Raw genomic sequence first — 12777 nt, forward strand, 5'->3', positions numbered from 1 at the left:
CCCTGTGTTATTTTTTTTCTCCTTTACGGTGGAAGACCAAGCAGGATGCAACTTTCTGAAATGCCATCTGTTTTGTTTTCCCTGAGTTCACACTGATTTACTCTATCAGTCAAAAAGTAGCTTGATGTGGCAGTCTATACACATAGGTTCAACTCTTATCCAGGACTTTGTTAAGTTCTAGACATTATGATAAGGACTAGAGATTTAAAACAAAAGGAAAAGGACAAAAACCTTCAGAGAGGGCTTTCATTGAACAGAGCCTTCTATCTTTCTCATACCCAAGCTTGGGCTTAAAGGACAACAAATATTGGCAGTCAGGCCTATTAAACAGCTTGGAGGCACAAGAATGAGGACCATTTATGGTAGGCTCTAAGAAGGCCAGGTTGGCTACCATGGGTTGAAATGAGGGAGAGATGAAAGATTCCATATGAGACTGGTCCACCTAGCTCCTGTCTTGGGATGCTTCATATCCACCATGATGATTTGCCTAACAACAGGGGATATTGTAAGGTTGAATAAACCAGGTAAAGAGAGATGCCATGATGAAAGGAGGAAGACTCCAATGTGGAGTAAAGAGAATGGTGGTCATATCTCATCTGGCTAGGGAACTCTGGTTAAGTTATACCACCACTCTGGACCTCAGATTCCTTCTTCAGTTAAACAAAATAGAGATAACAATCCTTGAACTGCTTCAGTATTCCCATCTGTAAAATGAAGAGGTTGGTCTAGTTGGCTTCTGAGGTTTCATCTCTAAATATATGACCCTCTGAAAGTTCTTTGAAAAAAATCAATGCTGATAATAAAAGTAAGATATCATTATTATTGAAAAGTAGTATTGTATAGTAGATAGAGATGTGGCAAGATGACCTGGGTTCAAACTGCAGCTCAAAGACACACAAGCTAAGACACTGGATTGTTTCAAACAGGGATACATAACTTTTTGTGAGTCTCATGGATCTCACTTTGGCTATCTGTTGGAATCTAAGGAACTCTTATCAGAGTAATGTTTTGTAATGCATAAGATAAAATACAAAATACAAGATAATATAAGATAAAATCATAAGATTATAAGTGAAATAAATTACTCTGAAATGCAGTTAACAAAAAATTAAAAGTTTCAAATTGATAACTGCCCCCTTCTTCCCCATTGATCTATGCCCTTAGAGGTCATGGAGGCTAAGAAGAACCATTGGTCTCAGAACAGTTAGCAGTATGCATTAGTAGATTGTATTTCTACACAGGCAATTCCCTACATCAGGAGATGTAGGTCTGGATCAAAGGAAAAAAAAAATAGTCATCAGCCAGTGGTGGATGCTTAGGGTATTTTGATTCATCAGAAAAGGGGTCTGGGTGATCAGTCATCATCCTCCAAAGTCTTCTCTACTGGAATTGTCATTAAGAAACACAGTCCTAAGACACAAATTACCTCCAGCAATTTTATACACTTTGATAAAGAAAGATAAAATTGCCAAGCATCCAAATGACACAGCTTTGTAATCAGAAAAATCAACATTTACACCCTATGCAGAAATAATGGAGATTTCCCCATAAAATTAACTCCACTCTCTTTCTGTCTTCAGCCCAGTTTTAAAGGGAGAAGAACAATGTACCATTTCAAGGAAGAAAAACACCTCAAAATATTGAACTTATAAATATTTGGGGGGAGACTGGGAATGTTCATTTCAACACATAATCAAAGCACTTAATAGAGCCTATTCTGACTTTCTATAGTGCATTTTTTTCTCTCTTTACTGCTATTTAAATATGCAATTAATTTTTAAGGTTACCCGACCTGGTATTTGATGTGACGCTGTTTGCATGTGTTAGCATAAATAAATATTTCATATATAGACTGAGACAACTACAGAGGTGAAATTCATTTCCCAATGGATTGGAAAAAAATGACTAAGCAATGGAAATTATTGGAACTGCTCTGAATTACAAGGGGAGTTTTGCCTATCTGAGGTAAATCTAAATTGGCAAGGAGATAGACGGTTTTTTTTTTTTTTTGGTCTTTCTACATAGTAGAAACATCCACAGTGTGAATTCATGCTATTCATACTAATGCCACAGAGGCATGAATTGGTGTGAAAGACTGAGGCAGTAACTCAATAAAAAGAGAATATGCTTGTCTAAGATGCAGTCCATGCAGCTTGGGACTCTTTTTCATTGAGACTGTAAATACCTTTAAGACAGCTCAGTGGAGAGAGTGCTGCTGGACTTAGAATCACAAAGACCTGAGTTTGCATCCTAATTCAGGTACTTACTAACTTTGTGACCCTGGTAAGTCACTCAGCCTGTCTGGGACTCAGTTTCCTCCTCTGTAAAATGGAGTTGGAACTGATGGTCTCTCTAGTTTCTTCCAGTTTTAAATATACCTAACTATGACCTTCAGCTTGAAAAGCTCACGTAATTGAAGGCAACACAAATGATTGCAGTTTCTTCCTAGTAACTTTAAAATTCTTTGGTTTGCAGAGTACTGATTTTACCCTGAGAAGAGTTTAAACACATTCCATTCACAGTTCAAAGGAAATTGCACAATGTTGGAAACTAAATAAAGATGGCTTAAGGGGGGGGGGTGGTGGAAGCATAGATATAACCAGTTCTTGTATTTCATGTGGCTGGAAATGGAAAGTGAGGAGCATTCATCAGCATGCATATGAGAAAGCATTTTCAAATGTGGAGATTAGTCCTTTGCCCTAATTAAGAGCGAAAGAATCTCTGCACCATAGGATATCTTACAGTGAATCTGTTTGTTTTTCTTTTAAGTCTCAAATCATTAATTTATGACACCTATCGGCATGGTCTCATCCAAGAAGATATTTAGAATATAGGTTATTGAACACTACCTTTAATATGGGAAAGGCTTTCATATAATGAACTTGGGTATTTCTCAGTCCCTCCTTTCTATTGTGGAGTTAGGGAAAGGGATATTAGAAAGAACCATGAGTTTATCACTGAAGTGCCTAGGGTACAGAAGTGCTGATCTGACTTGGAAGAGACCTCAGAGGTTCACAAGTTCACAGACGGAGATCTGTAAGACTCCTTGGGGCCTCAAAGGATTCTCGATCAAGAGCTCAAAGGGATCTTCCAGGTTATATAACTCACTCATCTCATTTTGTAGATGACAAACTGAGGTCTGAAGAGATTGTGATCTGTTTAAGCCATCACTTAAGTATCTGTGTGACCCTGGGCAAGTCACGTACTATTTTTCCTCAGTTTCCCCAGTTGTAAAATGGGGATAATCATAGTATCTACCTTGCATGGTTGTGTTTTTTTTTAAAGCTCTTAGCACATAGTAGGTGCTATTTAAATGTTTATTCTTTTCTCTTCCCCTTCTTTTTTGTTGCATATGCCATACTTTTTGCTAGGCACCAGACCTAGTTTTGAATCATGGCTCTCATTTGTCACCTGCATGAGATTAGGTTGTTCAATAACCAGGGACTGACTCAGCTCGGTCCCCTGGCAGTTTAGGTCCAAAACTGGAATCAGATGAGACACTCATAATCCAACTCACTGTTAACAAAAGTTGGTTCACTGGTCATGGCAGGGGAAGGATGTTTAGGGCACAAAAGGGATGCTTATCCAGGACAATTGAGTTGAGCGCAGCTTTCCAGTCATGCTCATGATGCTTGTTGGCCAATGGTCTGAAGCTTCAGAAAGGGAATCCAGCTCCTCATTTCTTGCCTGTTTTGGACCCAAGTGACCAGGAAGCTATCATAATGTCTTAAGCCTTAGTTATATGTTATACGAGCCAATACAATTTCCAGAACAGTAATAGCTGTTAAGGGAAAAAGAAACTCTTATAACTTACTAGGAGATGGGAAGCAGTTTCATTTGGGAGAGGGTAGCTAGGATATTACTCCTACAGTGGTTATTTAACAAGACTTTGGCCAAAAAGGGCCAGGGTCTCTCGCTGCATCCTGGGTCATCTCCAGTTGTTCTGATGAATATCTGGCCACTGGACCCAGATGGCTCTGAAGGAGAAAGTGAGACTGGTGACCTTGTCCAGCCCTCCCTCACTCAAATCTAAGTCAACTAAAAGTCATGTCATCATCTCCCTGATGTCATGGTCCCCTTCAAAGAATGCAGGACAAATACAACTTTGTGGGCCTCGGTTTCCTTACCTTTATAACAAGAGGGTTGAAATAGATATATCTAAAATTTCTACTAGCTTGAAAACAGATTGAAATTTCCCCCTTTCTTTTTTATTTCTAGTGTTTAGCCAATACCTCTCACATAGTAGATGACTAGGAACCTTTTGTTAACTATGAACCTAAGTACTTACTTAGGGTACTACTTCCTGACAACAATGAGTACACTCCTGTGGACTTATTCAAAATACTATATACAAGTGAAGACAAATTATCTGTGTACATAGAGGAGAGTTGCTTCTCTCACAGGACCTTCAATTATTACTCCCCAACTATGAAAACACCAGTGTAACTCAATTTCTGAAATGTATGTCTGTTCCCTTGAACTTAATGTTAGCATTTGAGGATTGGGAAACCCTTGGAACTCAGAGTCAGAATTTCATATTCTCTTTGTGAACCCTGATGACTTATCTTGAGTTCAATTGCCTTTAGCCTCCTTGTTATTATCCAGGCCTCCCCTCCCAACACAGCTACTCTCCACATTTGAGCCTTCAGTCTCTAATCGCCTATTGCAATTTCCTGGTTTAAAGGAAATAAAATTTATTAGCTACTCCTTAAGAGATGGGTCCATGTGGACACAAGGCACATTCCAGGAAAGAACGAGGAGATAGATGGCAAGATCACTGAAAAAGGGAGAGTTTTGAAGGTAACTTAGGTAACTATTGCTAGTATTTTGGGATTAATGCAACTTTTAATTCAGCCAGCATTAATGAAGCATATACTTTGCATAGAGAACTGTGCTAGAGAGTAGGGCAAACATCAGATTTAAATAAGACCTTCCCTTGACTTCTTGAAACTTAGAGTCTATTAGAGAGAGCAAATGAGGACTTTTCTATTTGGAAGGATCTCTAGATTCCATCCTGCATGCATGGAGGAAAGCGTAATGCATTCCTACTTCTAAAAATGAGGGGAAGAGGGTATGGAAATAAATGTTTGCCTGGCACAAGAAAAAAAAAGCATCTAGTTCTCTTGCCTCCATTCTCTGCCTCCCATCTCCCTAACTCTCTGCTCACACACATAGCGTCAACACTTTGATTTCTTTGGTTTCACCCTCAGCAAAATCCTGAGGGTACAAGAGACTGATGACAGCTCATTAAGAGCCAGTCAAAAAGCGGATTGTTGGTTCCCATGATATTTCAGTCAAGCAGTAGGCCCAAATGTGATATGCATCAATAGACATGTAAATTAATTGATCCAGACCATCTACGCATCATCTCAGAGAGTCAGTGAGGGGTGAGAGGGTCCTCAATGCATTCATTGTGTGAATAATTTCTTTCCCTTGATCCAAACTTGAAGGAAAAACATGGATAAGTAGAGAAAAACACTTGGTTCCCTGATGCCTGTCTCTCCTGACTTGTTTCCTGTTCTCCTTTTATGAACTGGAAAAAATATATAAATATATCTTCCATTCCAATGCGTTCTTTTTTTAAAAAGGAGAAGTAATAAATGCGCTGTGTGAAGGAGTTACCATGGAGAAGCTATTCCAGCCAAAGAAGAAGTCACTAGAGAAAAAGCAGCACACAACATGTCAGCAAAAATGGTGAGGCCGACTCAGAGCAGTCATTATCCCTATGGCTTCTCATTTGAATACACCAGCCTCTCCATGTTAGATCTAGTAACTGACCTCCTGCAATTCATTTCAATTCAATTCAGTTCAACTTCATTCAAAGTAATCTAAATGAATATTAGGTGCCTTCCCTGCTTAACACTGTGATAGTTAATGAGTAAAAAAAGAAACTTGCATAAAATACCATGGCTGCCCACATGGAACTTACAGTCTAATAGAAGGATATGGCACATACATGAATGACCACAGTAAAAGTCATGCATACAATAGAAAGTGATGATAAAAGGTTCCAATGAGCTAATATCTGTAAAGTGCTTTGCAAACATTAAAGCACTTTACAAATGCTATTTATTGTGAGGATGATGATTATAAATGGATAGAACAATCACAAACAAAAAAATTAAATGTAGCAATGTTCCATTGACTGAACGTGGATCCAAAGAAGAGGTATCATTGCAACTCCTTTCTTTGTTGATGTGGAAGACTATGGGTGTATAACATGACATATTTCAGGTTGGATTAACATATTTGTTTTACCAAATTTTTGTTTCTCTTTTCCTCCTTCCTTTCTTCCTTTCTCTTCCTTCCTTCCTTCCTTCCTTCCTTCCTTCCTTCCTTCCTTCCTTCCTTCCTTTCTTCCTTCCTTCTTATAAGAAATGGTGCTTAGGTGGAGGGGGAGGGATATATTGAAAAGGGAATTTTCCATAGATTTGGAAAAGATAAAATTTTAAATAATACAAGTCCATGAGAAGTGAAATAAAAGTGAGGTCTTATGATCAAGCAATCTTTTTATTTTTATTCCTATCAGAAAAGCTTTCTGGAATGCCTCTTTCCCCACTGTTATTAGGTGTAGTTTCAGGAATGCTACCCATCACAACAAGAAGAAAGTGAAGGCACAAACATAGGTTAACAGGAGGCAAAACAATAATTATTGGATGACAACATGATAGTTTACTTAGAAAGCTCAGGAAAGATTTCCTGGAAGAGGAAGCATTTAAGTTTGACTTTAAAGTTGGTTAGAAATTAAAAGAGCAAAGGACAAGAGATTGATGTTTTTGTGAAGTGTGAGCAAAAGAATGAAAGTGGAAGAGCACTCAGTATATACAGAAAAAAGCAGGTCAGCCAGTTTTATTGTTGTTGATAATAATAATGTTTATATAGAACTTGACAGTTTCAAAAGTGTTTTAGAAAGATTATCTCATTTGATCCTCACAAAGACACTGAGAGATAGTCACTCTTATTATTCTCAATGTATAAATATGGAAACTGAGGCAGACAGTGGTTAAATGACAGAGTTGCATAGGTAAGTAAGGCTCACTCAGGAGGTAAGTGTCTGAGGGCAGATTTGAACTCAGATCTCCTGACTCCAGGTCTAGTCTACTTTATCCAGTGTGGCATTTAGCTGCTTGAAGCTTAGATTATAAGGAGGGGGTCAGTAACCTGAGATAATCTGGAAAGATAGGTTAGTACCATGTTGGAAAAGCCCTGAATTCCAGGTGAAAGAATTTGCATTTTATTCTGTGAGCAACAGCAAATCCCTGGAGTGTTTTGAGCTATGTCATGACCAGTTCTGTGCACAAGAAGGACTAGTTTGACCGTTCTATGAAGGATGGATGGAGAAGAGGAGAAAATGGAGCTGGGAAGACTTTGGAGGAAGCTATTGCAACAGTCTATGTGGGTGGTGATGCAGTCTATGATGAATTCTGAGGGTGGCAATGAGAATAGAGAGGATATGAAAGACAAAAAAATATTATCATGGTAGAACTAACAGCACTGGACAACTGATTTTATATGAGAGAAGGAAGGGTCAAGGGCAAGACAAGAGGATCAGAATCATAGGTCAAGAGCTGGAATGGACCTCAGAGGCCATCTATTCCTGTACCCTCTTTTTATGTGTGAAGGAACCAGACCCAGGAAGGCTTAAATGATTTGTACAGGATCACACAGTACTATCTAGTGCGGGATTTGAACCCACGTCTCTGATTATAGAGCAAATGATCTTTTCTTGGAGCACAAGGGAAGGATGAATGGTGGTACCACTGACAAGACCAGTGAAGCCAAGAGGGCAAGGTTTTGGACATATTGAGTTTGATGTGCCAGCCATCAATATCCAAGTGGAAATGTACTATAGGCAGATGGAAATGAAGGTCTGGAGGTTGGGAGAGACATCAGAGTGCAGCAATGATTTGGAAGTCATCTGTGTAGAGGTGATATTTAAATGGATGAGATTGCCAAGAGAAAGGGTAAAGGGAGAAAAAAAGGTCTCTCTTGTCATATCCAAGAGCTTCATTCTTAAGCGCTTAGGTATAAATCAAAACAGATTTGAAATGCACCGGGGGATCCTGCTAATTAAAGGAGGCTTTGGGTTAATCTTTTAGTAAAGTATTTAAGAAATTTAAATCTGAATGTTCATATGTTAGATTTCATTAAAATAGTAAGGTGCACTGATAAAGTGAGCAGTCTACCTTTGACCTTCTCTTGGCTGAAGGGGATGGGGATTGGAATGTGTGGTGCAAATTGAGACTCATCAGCTTGTTTGGTTATGTCCTTTCCATCCCTTAAAGAAAGATGACTGACCAGGCTAGAGGAGTATGTCAATGGCATAGGGGAAATGATATGGGAATGATAAGGGAAATATCTCTGGATTAACGATGAGAAGACCCAGGTTCAAAGTGTAGCTGTGCCATTTAATACCTATGGGAACCTAAACAGGTCAGTTTATTTTTTAGTTTTCCAGTTCCTTTATCTGTAAAATGGGAATAATAATGACTCTGCCTTCCCTCTCTCATTGGGTTATTGAGAAGATCAAATAGTAGATGGCCCTTGGAATCCGGAGAAACTTGGATTATAATCTTTTCATTTATACCCATTAGTATGAGGCAGGTAGGTGTCACAGCTGATAGTCCTGGTCCTGGAATCAGAAAGACGAGTTCAAATTCATTCAAAGACACTTATTAGCTGTGTGACTTTGAGGAAGTCACTTAACCTCTGTTTGTCTCAGTTTCCTTAACTGTAAAATGGAGATAAAAACAGTCCCTCCCTTGAAGGTTCAAGTGAGGTTGAAGTGAGATAATATTTGTAGTCGAGCAATTAGTACAATGCCTGGAACACGTATAAATAAGCATATATTAAATTAGTTTCTGTTATTATATTTAATATATTATATTTATTATAGACAATATTAAATACATTTAATAGGTATTTATATAGCACATATGTAAATGCTCACTCCATTCCCTTATTAGCTGCATATCCTTTACCTCTCTGAGTCAAAATTTGTTCATCTGTAAAATGGAGGAGAGATTAATAATAGCTGTCATATCTCACAGGATTATTTTGAAGACCAAATTACGTCCATTATACAAAGCTCTATTTCAGGAGTTCTTCAATAGGGGGCCCATGAATTAGCTTTTGTAAAATTTTCCTCTAACATTTTGATAACTGTATTTTGATAACATTGGTCTACTCTGTAATCTTCTGTGTTTTATTTTAGTTATTTAAGGACATTATTCTTAGAAGGGGTGCCTAGGTTTCACAAGAATATGAAAGGGGTCCATGATTTTAAAAATTTACACATTAATTCTCAAATAAAGGTCAGCTATGAAGGACCATCAAGTCCTCTGACATAAAAATGTGAGGTATGTTAGATCAATGTTAGATGGTTGGAGCAGGTTAAAATGGAAAGAAAATGGCAGGTGGGGAGGTCAAAAACCATAGTTCAGATCCCTGCTGATGCTGATTGCCAGTATGACTAGGCGGATGATCGCAAGTTCTTGAGTCTCTGCTTTCTCGTCTATAAAACTAGGAGGGCTGGACTGGTTGACTTTGAGGGTCTCTTCCAGCTTGAAATCTGTTCTCCTACCAACATGCCAACCTGTCTGCTCTGGCTCCACACCTGGCCTGAGGATGGCGAATTGGCATACAACTGTGATTGCTCAGTGAGCTTGACTAACCTTCTTGTGAAACTGTCTTTCAGGCCAGGGCAGAGAATAGAAAGTATCTATTTGTGCATTTATCCTCAAACAATTTGGGAGAAAAATAAACTTTTCTGGCCAAAGATCTAGGCCCTAGGGATTCCTTCAGGGAAGGTGATGGTTAAAAGCTGCACAAATGACTGATTCTTTAGTGACTTAGTGATGAGCAGAGAAGCTACTGGACCCAAAGCCAGGAGAGACCTGGGGTTTAATCCTGTCTCTGACTTATTTACTAGTCATGTGGCCAGGCAAAGCCCCTTAACCCCTCCAAGACTCAGTTCCTCTATTTGTAAAGTGGGGGTGATGGTATCTTCTTCAGAGAGTGGGTTTTTGGGAGCCAGAATGGTGCAGGAGAGAAAAAGTTGAGGTTGAAGTCACCCAACCTGAATTTAAATCCTAGCACTGCCCTTTACTACCTCCACAATCCTGGGCAATTCACTCGACTTCTCTGTGCCTCAATTTCTTCATATATAAAATGATGGGATTATACTTCTAAGGTCTTTACAACTCTGCCTATGAATTCTTGTCACCTTAATCTTTATGTAAAATATTTTAAAAATCATTTTTATTATGAATGATCCCATGCAATTAAATTTTTATATACTATAATGGGGAGCTAGGTGGTACAATGGATAGAGCACTGAATCAGGAGTCAGGAAACACAGAGTTCAAATTCAACCTCAGACACTTAGGAGCTATGTAACTCTAGATAAGTCACTTAACTTCTCTTTGCCTCAGTTTTCTCATCTGTAAAATGAAAATAATAGCACCTATTTCCCAGGGTTGTTATAAGGATCAGATTAGATAATAATTATAAAGCCCTTAGCACAGTGCCTTGTACATAGTAATCACTTTACATAAATTTGTTATTATCATGATTAATCTGACCTCCTTATTAGGCTCGATATCTACCATCCTTTCCCTCTAATTCTGTCTTTATTTATCCTGCCCCTCTACTACTCTGTTGGCTATCCTTCCAAACCTAGTCAAGTCTAGCCAGGCCCTGTGAAGCTGTCTCTCTTGTCTCCTGCCCCCTCCTCCCTCTAAATTTCTGTTGGAATAGCACCCTCAGTTACTGAACCAGGCACTAGTGTGTTAAAGAGGAAAGGCTTCGAATGCAAGGTGTACAAGGTACAACATGACCTTTGAAGAAAAAAATGGGATTGTCAGAGGGGGAAGTAGAGAAGGGGTTCATTCTAGAATGGAGAAGGCAATGTATAGAGGCAGGAAAATGGGAGACTGCTAACCTGAGAGAAGAGATTGTGTGTTTTCTTCTTTTATCCCCTAGGGAGGAGGGAAGAGGAGAGGAAGGGAGGGAGGGAGGGAGGGAGAGAGAGAGACAGAGACAGAGACAGACAGAGAGACAGAGAGAGACAGAGAGACAGAGACAGAGAGAGATACAAAGAGAGACAGAGACAGAGAGAGAGAGGAGAGAAGGAAAGAAAAGAGAAGAGGAAAGGGGAGAGAAGAGAAAGGACAACAAAGGAATGGATTATGGAATATGGGAAAGAAGAGGGAAGAGAGGAGAGAAGAGGGTGAGATAGGGCATTTATACAGCACCTGTACATGCCAGGTACAAGCTAAACACTTTACAATATTATCAGTGCTGAAGACATTTTTAACATATATCATTTGATTTGACATGTTGAAACATTTTTATAAGGAGTATTAAGAAAATCTGGTTTTTTTAGACTTAAAGAAAAGGCCAAGCCCCATCTAAATATTTGAAATCTAAGAAACCCTCCTCTGCCTCAGTTGCAGCAGGCCGCTGACACTGACAGACAGTAAGAGCCAACGTGTCTCAGTCCTGAAGAGAACAGCAGCTCTGAATTAGGTTCTTGTCTCCCAGTGACAGAGGCTAACAAAGGAGTCCTATGAATCTTTAAATTGCACTTGGCAAAGAAATAGCAGCAAATTTTTTTCTTTTTCTTGGCTGTTGTTCTTTCAGGAGCTTGCTAGGATAAAGACAGGATTTGTAGCCTAAAATATGAGGTTGTCAGCTCTACTTTCTCCTCCACTTTTTAAACTTTGAACTCTCCCTACCATAAGAGGTTATAGGTTCTAGACATGGAAGGGCCAAGGGGGGAGCAGGTACCAGACAAGGTTGCCACGGTTGAAGCAGCCAAGCTTGGGGGAGGGGTGCCTGAATCAGCTTCATACTCATGTACCTGATATCTCTGCTAGGCCCTTCCTGACCTCCAAGCAGGGTTCCTTGGCTTGGAAACCCACACTTCAGTTGCCAGGCTCCCACTTGAATCTGAACTTTTGGATTTTGTCTTTCTGAGAAATTCTAACTCTGACTGTGGTCTGGGCTTTAGTGCTTTGGGACCTGTTCCCACCTTCCCCATGAGGGAGTTTAGCCCTCTGTTCCACTCTGCTGAATCTCCTAATTATCAGCATCAGCTCTGTGGGATGTGGGGTGAAGGAGGTGGGGGATCACTCAAGAGATACATGAGCCTCAGGCTCCCCCAGTGGCAGGCGTTAAGGGCTAGCACCACCATGCCGGGCTAACCCAACACCACCCCTCTTCCCAAGCTTTTCTCTTTATCTGGGATACCTGTAGCATTCCTCTCTGTTTATCTACTTCCTCTTTATCCTTTAAAGCCCCTGTATCCAATCCTGCCTCATCTAAGTTTCTGCCCTGATCACTCTAGCCCAGGGATCACTTTCCTCCTCTGAATTTCCACTGTACTTAATTCCAAGGCCATTCCTTGGGCACTTCATCATCTACTGCTTTGTAACATTAATTATTGATGACTACATGTCATGTTTCCCCAAGGACATTGTATATTTCTTAAGGGCAGGAACCATATCCTACTTCTTTGTATCATCACCTAGAGGAGTTAAAGTAACCATGACAGCCTTTATACAGTGTGCTAAGGTTTACAAGGCACTTTACATATATTACCTTGTTTGATCTTTACAACAATCCTGAGAGGTGGGTGCTATTGTTACCCTTATTTTACAGATGACGAAACTGAGGCAGACAGAGCTTAAGTAACTTTGTCCAGGGTCACACAGCTAGTAAATGTGCAAGTTAGGATTTGAACTCATGTCTTCCAAACTCCAAGCCCAGTACTTT

The sequence above is a fragment of the Notamacropus eugenii genome, chromosome 3 (assembly GCF_028372415.1).
Source record: "Notamacropus eugenii isolate mMacEug1 chromosome 3, mMacEug1.pri_v2, whole genome shotgun sequence".
Lineage (NCBI taxonomy): Eukaryota > Metazoa > Chordata > Mammalia > Diprotodontia > Macropodidae > Notamacropus > Notamacropus eugenii.